The sequence below is a fragment of the Hyalella azteca genome, unplaced genomic scaffold (genome assembly GCF_000764305.2).
Source record: "Hyalella azteca isolate HAZT.00-mixed unplaced genomic scaffold, Hazt_2.0.2 contig6819, whole genome shotgun sequence".
Classification (NCBI taxonomy): domain Eukaryota; kingdom Metazoa; phylum Arthropoda; class Malacostraca; order Amphipoda; family Hyalellidae; genus Hyalella; species Hyalella azteca.
Genome location: NW_025936964.1, coordinates 20,579 through 29,947, shown reverse-complemented (window position 1 = coordinate 29,947; position 9,369 = coordinate 20,579). Strand labels below are relative to the sequence as shown.

The window sequence follows — 9,369 nt, the reverse complement described above, 5'->3', positions numbered from 1 at the left end:
TCACCACACAAGTGTTCATCTCTGTTGTATATATGTTGTCACCACACAAATGTTTATCTCTGTTATACATATGTTGTCACCACACAAGTGTTTATCTCTGTTGTACATGAGTTGTCACCACACAAGTGTTTATCTCTTCATGACGATCTCACCGTAAGAGTTATGGGCGGTGACAGTGAAGGAATAATTTGAGCCACAGAGTAAGTCCTCCAGCAGGTGTTGTGTGCCTGTGACCAGAGTCGCTCCTTCTTCATCGTTCAGCCCAGCAACTCCTGAAAGCTCGTTGTGCTCCTCTTTAGTTACCCCCGTCAGCTCCGGACTTCCTTCGCTACTTCGCAGCAACCTGAGAAAAGTGCGTGTTTCTTTGCATATTCATTTTTATACTGTTTATATTTCGTGAGCTTGAAAATGATTATTGTCCTCCAGTTAATTTCAAGATTTCAGCGTCAAGTAACAAAATTTCCCTAATAAATAACCGCAATTTGCCTCAAATGACGATATCATCACATATACGGTACTGATAATAAAAGTCATATTCATCAAAGAAAAAACTCATAAGCTGGACTGAGGCAGCAAGACGCACACATGTCGCAGGGTGTAGCAGAGAGGAGGTACATCGTCGTGCCGAGGTGGTGATGTCCAGTGCAGCAACGCGCTGGTATTGGTCGTCCTGATCACCTGCAACCTCGGCGTAGATGGAACACCTTCAAAATTACCACGAATGCTTTATCAATAAATACCCCTTAATATTCATAACTTTATATTGAGATATCTTCTGAACATATAAACAATAAATACCCCATAATGCTCATAAATTTATATTGAGATATCTTCTCAACATATAAACAATAAATACCCCCAATGCTCATAACTTTATATTCAGATATCTTGTCAATGGTCCCAAGTGATTGTTATTTTTTATAAAGGCAAGAAAGTGGAACCACAATTTAGTAATGTCACGGAATAACCTGGCAATGCAAGAATTACCTAAAACTTTCAGCGTGTACGTAACGCTTTTGCCTGAAGCAGCAGAAGGCAAAGTGCAGTCGTAACTTCCACTGTGGCGTTGTCGTGCAGAAGAAATATACAAACTTCCGTTCGCCAAGATTGCCGTGCCTCTGCCAGCAATCAAGAGATGCATTGCTAAAATTGTCGGTGTTGATGTTAGTAATCGTTAGTAATCGTAGTTATATTTAGCTGTCAGGCGAGTTTGACATTATATTCAGCCCTGTGATTGGTAGTGGGATTAACGAGGGCTCGCATGTCTTGGGTATTCAAATTCTATGTAATTTGCTGTTTGATCGCATGAACAAACCCCGCCAGGTTTAACATAATTGGTAAGGGTGGAATAGGACTACATAGAACAACAATCTTTAAGTACATTAAAAGAGAAATAGCGTCAGGATCATGAGAAAAAAATTTTTTAATGCAGAACACAATTCATGATCCAGCAACATTTATGGTAAGTTTAATTAACGCGGAAGGCACTCACTGGTTGTCTTGCACTGGATCCCCGTTGCAAGTCCATACACGAATTGGGTTGAGTTGTTCGCCACGCACCAGGCAGGGCAACCGTACCGTCTCTCCTTCATCTACAGTCACACTCTGCCCCACAGACCATATCTCATATTAATAAAATTAATTTAGAAAATATTCATGAATATTTATAATTTTAATATAATTAGATTAATAATTAATACATTATTAATTAAATATTTATAGAAAAAATGAGTATTATCAACATTTTTAAAACTATGCTATGTTTCAATTGAGTAAAGAATTGGAGGAATTATGCAATTATCTATTATAAAAGCTGGAATTACGCTAAAATATTCTGTAATTAACTAACTCATATTATTATACCTTGGTCGCGAGGAGAGTACAGAACCTTGGGGCTGGGCAGGGTTTCTCCAGAGGACATCACCGCAGTTACCCACACCTGGGACAAATTTGTGTGTAAAATGTCAAAATATAATTGAATAGAAATTTAATAGTAAGTAAAGAATCTTATAAGCAGCGAAAAATTTATTGAAACCACACTGTAAAAACAGAGAATATAAATAATTGTTGAAATATCAGTGATGGCTTTGAAGATGAAGTGAAATTTGGTCTCGATGAACACCACGGAATATTACTTTGAACGCTGAAATTTAGCTTCCATGCTGGTAGAAGTTAGTATAAAGTTAAAATATAAATTTCAATCGCTAAACTTTCATGAAATAATAAAAAATAAACTTTCATGAAATAATAAAAATAATAAACATGCATACACACAGGTCGTATATATACAAAGATACCCAACCTTGATGGCAAAGTCTGGCAGATCCTCGAGTATGGCATAGTCTGCCGTAGTGTTGACTGATAGACCTGCCGGATATTCTTGTTCAGATGTTGCAGCAATCCATGACACGCGATGATGTGATGTCCTGCCTCTCATGGACCCTTCTGAACGCCACAGCACCCCTGCCTTGCCACGGCCCAGTGGTATCACAGATACCAGGGATGGTGGAGACGCGGCTGTGTACGAAAGAGTGCACAAAATTAAATGATTCGAGGTACCTATTTAAATTTTAATGTCATGCACCTAAATTGCCGGAACTGTTTTGTTGTAGTCTGCAAACTAGATATTGTTACACAAACTATATATACTAGCTTATATTTTAACGAACATTTTAACGACGTTGACTAAAAGGAAAGGATCTACGTTTGTAGGAGCTGGCGCAGTCTTGCACACTCAGTCACATGTGTAATGATATCAAGAGTATATTTTAGCTGTGTTTCGTAATTGAATTGCGTTGAAAAATCATGCAGACGGCGAATAGATTATTGCGTTGAAACATCATGCAGATAGTGAAAAAATGATTGCGATGAAACATCAAGCAGATGGTGAATAGATGATTGCGATTGCAGATTGTGAATAGATGACGGCGTAGAAACATCATGAAGATAGTATAAAGATGATTGTGTGTAATTATCACGCAGATAGTAAATTGCTATAAATCTTTTATGACTGCGAAAAAGTAAAATATTATTATGAGAACATAAAACTATAGATTCTACTGTGCAAGAATCGCTTTAGTAAATACTAGCTGACAAAATTTTATGTCGTAGTCAAGAGGTACTGCTTTCAGCATTTTTTGCTAGTTTCCGAACACAAATATGAAAATTTTAATTGCCTATGGAAATAACGTGTATTGAAGCCGTTTTACTATAAAATTTGTAGATCGGACAATCGTCGCAAATACAGCATTTCACACCTCATAAATATTCTCACGACTCTTGCCATTCATCCCTGAAACAATATAATCCATTTTCCAGAATGAATAGGCAATAGAACAGCTTTAAATAATTAATTATTCTGAGCTATCTTCAAAAATTTATTTTACTTATCTTCGGATTTAAACGAAGTTTTCGCGAATATTTTAATATGTATAAGGAAGTAGCTAACATTTCTGCGAACTTATTCGACCTTTGATTCTTCAATAGAATAGACTGAAGAAATAGGCCCATGGCCAGTATGTTCAAGACTGAACATATGCTCCTGCATGGCTTCGTCTAGTCTGTTTTTGAAGGCATTCATACTCGGAGCGTCAACGATGCTTCAACAATTTTCGTTGTTCTACAAAGTTAGATAGGAAATATTGAGTTCGATTGCTGGCCAAAATATTTCGCTGCCCAACTCACGCGGTGGGGCGGTGAAGCACAGCACAGGGACCCAACTCACGCGGTGGAGCGGTGAAGCACAGCACAGGGACCCAACTCACGCGGTGGATTTCATTGTGAGTCGAACGATATTTGTGAGTTGGTTGCTCAAAAAAGAAAGGGTTTCAAAGGAAATTATCATATTTAACGAAGTTCAGAAAAAAATATTTTTATTATCCATTGTCAAGTTAGATAAAGGATTAGCAACATTTATAATATTGAAATTTATTTAATCGTAAACATTGGGTCGATGGACACAACTCGAAAATCAACAACTGAAATTAATCAAGAAATAATTACAAAGACCAGACGCATCCGGTGCTTTGTAAGTTGAAAGCGGGAGACTCCCACCAGACTTCTTCGAGCACTCCGTTAAGAAGTAGACGACGCCCTGTTATAGATTGAAGCTGTAGCTTCAAGCGAGTGATAATTGATCGAACTATGTGTATTAGTTCTGATATCTTTCAAATCCATTTCAAATATTTCGCTTACCTAGGTGACCTAGAATGGTCTTTATTTCGTTATGCACAACATTTGAGTAGAAAATTTAAATTACGGGGTTCCTGTAGAAAATTGAAGGCATCTGCCTACCTTCACTTAGTTCTGGTAGCGCGGCGATGTATAAAATTAATACCTCAAACCATTTCTGACCAGACTTCCAATTTAATTATTCCGATTTAATGTCATGATTAAATAAAGCTTTGAATTTCTTTATATAATTTCGAGCACACGTAGCAGTTTAGCAGCTATGCCATCCTTATTTCTATTATAACGACTCTAAAGACAAAATTTCCCTGCCCTGTCCGCGGCCTAGCAAGCAGTTCCACTCTAACGTTCATACAGTCAGCACACAGGATTAATCAGCTCTTCATCTTCAGCCTTGGTTGACGTCAAGATGTCGGACGCGAACTTCTTGTGTTTTAGTCCCGTCTCTGTGAAGCAGTAGAGACCTGTGGAGCGATCGGGGTTCGGCGGTGGCTACCTTTCGGGCGGTGATGAGGTCACGGCAGACCATACTGGACTATTATCTCTGATGCATCCGGGACTTGGGCCCTACCTAGAGCGACTTCCCGTCAGCACGGCATGAAGTACTGGCGCCTACGGACCGTTGGACCATCTGGCTACGACACCGAACTGACTGGTTCTGCATTCACGGAGGTGAGCTGCGAAAACTGCGAGCTCTTCATGGTGCCTTTTCCCTCCAATATGGAGGGTAGAACCTCCACTTGTGCCTATATTTACTATGTGTAAATTGGAAGTCCTGTGTCTATTACGCATTTCTAATGCTCTAATACTTTAGTCATCTTAGCCCTTATCTCTCTCTTATCCTGTGAGCTATATATGCGAATAGTTAAGACTTCCTGTTAATCTATAATTTTTCGCGTTACAAATTGAAACGAATATTCCTGTTTCTTTTGCGCAGTGCAAACTCCTATTATCTAGTTGAAAGCGGGCGAGTGCGCTGAAGCTCGGGAGGCGCGTCCGATGGTGGCCACTGCCATCCTCGGCTCTCGACGCGTTACTTCTTGCGGCGATCAATTAATAAACAATTATTTAGTTGATATTGCCTTATTTATCCCCCACTTGGCCGTGTTTTCAATAGTACCTGTTCGTTAAAATTCTATGAAACACGGTGGCACACCCGCGCAATTAAAATTGCTATTTACTGCTTCCCTTTGGGTCGAGCATATCTCGAATACTAACTTGAGCATTAGCGGAGGTGCATTGCTAACGCTCTCTTGTAAACGCTATCCAGCTACTCAAATAATTATTGACGGGAATAAGTATGATTCTTGCCCTAAATTTACTCTCTTAACCTATGTTTAACCCTATCCCTGAGTATCATTGTGTTCAACTCACCTTGGCGATGTTGAACTTGCCACTTGACCGTTTAAATTCCTTAAACTTCACCGTTATCCAATCCATCGCACACATAAAAGCGCTAAATGCGCACTTATTTTTAATCGAATAAGGTGAGATCTCAGTCCGTCATGATATAGATTGTGGTAACTGATATGCTGGTACAACAGTTGCTATGTACATTTATATTCTTTACTATGAGTGCAGTTTTGTTTCTAGTATACACCTTGACGGCCGATTCTTAGACGCGCATCATTCTGTTATTTTTGCGTTCTGGAGGAGGCGCAACGAGTGAACTAAATTGGCGGCCTGATGTCTTCATTTTTCTGTCTACCTAGGAATACCTCGCAGCTGCAGCGTTGTAAATGAATAAAATTTATTTGATTTAACGTCCTTTAATCGTTTAAACCCTTCCTAACTTTGTCAACTGAGGATACTAATAGAGGCTTGCTTCATGCACAGGAAAAATCCCTACATAGTCTTGTACGTCGGGGCACCGCAGGACGATGCTGGTGCAAGATTTGAGCATTTCATGATGATTCTGGTGAGGGTGGCCTAAAAGTCAGGATTGCCACTATGGTGGGACAAAGATTACATTGACAATGAGCACATTGATGCAGTTGCCATCTTGCCACCCTGGGACCATGAGACAACACCATGCAGGCTTGTTCAGTCTGCCACACGCAGCAGTCTTCAATTCTAGGATAGTGTTGAAAACTTCTGTCATTTGCAGATGCATGTCCATCTCCTTACTGTCATGGGTTGTGATTTTATCCACTCCGGACTGTGATTAGTTGGTTTGTAAAGGATGAGACCCCCAAGAGACCGATTGCCTTTCGCCCCGTTTGTTGTGTTTCACCCGGTAACTTGGTTCTGTTGTACAACATACGTTCAGGTTGAAGATTTGTCTCATAAATAAGATTGGAAATGATTTTATTATATCTGGCATGCTATTGTGTTCACCTGTTTTCTTCCCATAAGTAGACCAAAACTCGAACCTATTGAACTCTCAGACCAAGACTAGAACCTATTAAACTCTCAGCGTTATTATATGTGTTTTTATTTATTACGTCATTATTGGGGCTCGCAGTCAACACTCGGCGTCACTTGCCGGCTCGCATAATATTAGGTTGGCAATAGAACAGAGGTATTTTTGTTGATTGTTGACCAGAGGAACGATATCATTTTCTAGACAACCAAATCAAATCAACTACCAAACATCGTGGTAGCTAAGCACCATCGTGGTTAACTTATCTAACTATTTCCTGCACAGTGACAGCCCCGCGGCTGCGATGCTAGAGTGGCTTCGTGTAGGCGTTCCAACGGCTGATCAGGACCCTGGTCCTCCAGTTGTGATGGTCGACATCAACAACGTCTCGTCGTTTTACCTTAATCGACGTGGGTGAAAAGTTACCAAGTAATATCTTATATGCCACATAAAAACACCGTGGACAAATACCAACGAATGGTAATATTGAAGCAATTTAAAATGAATGTTATGCAGTAATTTGCATTGTTTGAAACAATTTATATGTTTGTGAATAAGAGTAAGGTGATATTTTCTATTCCAAAATTACTATTAATTGATTATTATATCTAGCGCACATTTTCAGTAGCTACTATCGGCGTAGTGGAGTGAATGCACACTAATGAAGTGAATGCACACTATATACTAATGCACACTGGTATATAATACTGCTGTAATGAATCATAATCGGAACTCAACTCTAACGTGAACACAATAAAGAATTATAAAGGAACACAACTTAAGTAAAATACTTGTATAAGAGCATAATGCTGGGCAAGACAAAGTTGTACTCACTCTGATGTAAGTTTCGTACATCTCTACAAAGAATTTCTGGATGCCGTCTTCGTTCTTAACGAAGACGGCATACAATGCTTGATAATTGCATCTTAATAAATTTTCATGACAGATGTAGGTTCCTTGAAGAGTAAACGTTATTTATCCAGTGTCAATTTTAATTTTCTCTCGTCATTTGTAACTTTTGCAGACCTCGCACCCGGGAAACCGGCTTCGATCACCCTTGAAAAATCGCGACCGGGGCCGACGATAAAAGTGATCACTTCGAGTGCAGACCGCAGGACGGAAGTTGTTGCGTCCGGCCTTCAGCCTGCAAGGCGGTACTCGGTGTCGGTGCGCGCAGGCAACTCGCAAGGTGTCGGTCCTGCTGCTCCAGAAGTTTCTTTCACCACCGATGAAGATTGTGAGTGTAGACGAGTTACAATCTGTACATTCGTTAAAAGTTCCATTCTGTTGTGGTGGTTAATTTTTATTGGGTACAACGAACTGTTGTTGCTGTTAGTGTTGTGAGAACGGTCGCAATGCGTGATTTGTAACGTTGCAGATAGTGCAAATAACACATTACTTGATTCATATTTAATTTTTCAGAGGTGATGAAAAATTATTATCATTAAATTTGCGATCTACTTCATGGAAGGGGCTGTGTAAATATTTTATTATGTGAACTTGTAGGTCGTTAAGATTATTAAATTTATTTCGAGAGCCATGTTCTATTTTAGTTTATTATTACCAGAACAGGGTGGAAAAGCTCCTTTCTTTCTTGTAAGTTTATGAAATTATCAGTTGCAACATAGATTAGNGTGCTGTGCTTCACCGCTCCACCGCGTGAGTTGGGTCCCTGTGCTGTGCTTCACCGCTCCACCGCGTGAGTTGGGTCCCTGTGCTGTGCTTCACCGCTCCACCGCGTGAGTTGGGTCCCTGTGCTGTGCTTCACCGGTCCACCGCGTGAGTTGGGTCCCTGTGCTGTGCTTCACCGCCCCACCGCGTGAGTTGGGTCCCTGTGCTGTGCTTCCCCGCTCCACCGCGTGAGTTGGGCAGCGAAATATTTTGGCCAGTAATCGAACTCGATATTTCCTATCTAACTTTGTAAGTCAACGAAAATTGTATACATTAAAATATCAAGTCGAATAAGTTCGCAGAAATGTTAGCTACTTCCTTATACATATTAAAGTATTGGCGAAAGTTTCGATTAAATCCGAAGATAAGTAAAATAAATTTATGAAAATAGCTCAGAATAATTAGTTGTTTAAAGCTGTTTATTGCTTCATTCATTGTGGAACATGAATTATATTGTTTCAGGTTATGAATTTTACGAAAACACTTATGAGGTCAACGAAATATTTGACCAATATAATCGAACTCAATATTTCCTATCTAACTTTGCAAGACAAAGGAAATTGTATACATTAAAATATCAAGAGGTCAAGTAAGTTCGCAGAAATGTTCCTCATAAATATTAACGTTCCTCTACTTTCTCATAAATATTAAAGTTTCGCGAAAGTTTCGTTTAAATCCGAAGATAAGTAGCAATAAATTGATAAGGATAGCTCATAACAATATTGTTTAGAGCTGTTCTATTGCCTCATTCATTCTGAAACATGAATTATATTGTTTCAGGTGATGAATGTCACGAGAATATTTATGAGGTGTGAAATGCTGTATTTGCTACGATTATCCGAGCTATACCAACTTTGTTGTAGAACGGCTTCACTACACATTATTTCACATAGACAATTAAAAGTTGTTTTAAAAATTTTGTCGGCTAGTATTTATTAAACAGGTTGTTGCACATTAGAATCTACAGTTTTCATGTTCTCATAACAATATTTTATTCGTTCGCAATATAAAAGATTTGTGGCTATTCACTATATTCATGACGTTTCAACGCAATCATTTATTCACTATCTCCATGATGTTTCAACGCAAATCAATTACGTCAAAAATATACTCTTAAAAAAATATACTCTTGATGTTATTACACATAT

At 39.1% G+C, this 9,369-nt stretch overlaps 2 long non-coding RNA genes across 3 annotated transcripts; both read right to left on the bottom strand.

The window, feature by feature from the left end:
- Window positions 1-637: 637 nt before the first annotated feature.
- Window positions 638-1,608, bottom strand: LOC108673472. The gene is made up of 3 exons (XR_001930979.2): window positions 1,493-1,608; window positions 988-1,118; window positions 638-704 (listed from the first exon to the last, which is right to left on the bottom strand). It is a non-coding gene; the product is annotated as an uncharacterized LOC108673472 (long non-coding RNA).
- Window positions 1,609-1,891: 283 nt separating this feature from the next.
- On the bottom strand, window positions 1,892-3,755 carry LOC108673473. Of its 2 annotated transcripts, none has more exons than XR_007156778.1 (3): window positions 3,725-3,755; window positions 2,303-2,517; window positions 1,892-1,939 (listed from the first exon to the last, which is right to left on the bottom strand). It is a non-coding gene; the product is annotated as an uncharacterized LOC108673473 (long non-coding RNA). The 2 variants fall into 2 exon arrangements; XR_001930980.2 differs by lacking the exon at window positions 3,725-3,755 and adding an exon at window positions 3,685-3,715.
- Between the last annotated feature and the right edge of the window lie 5,614 nt (window positions 3,756-9,369).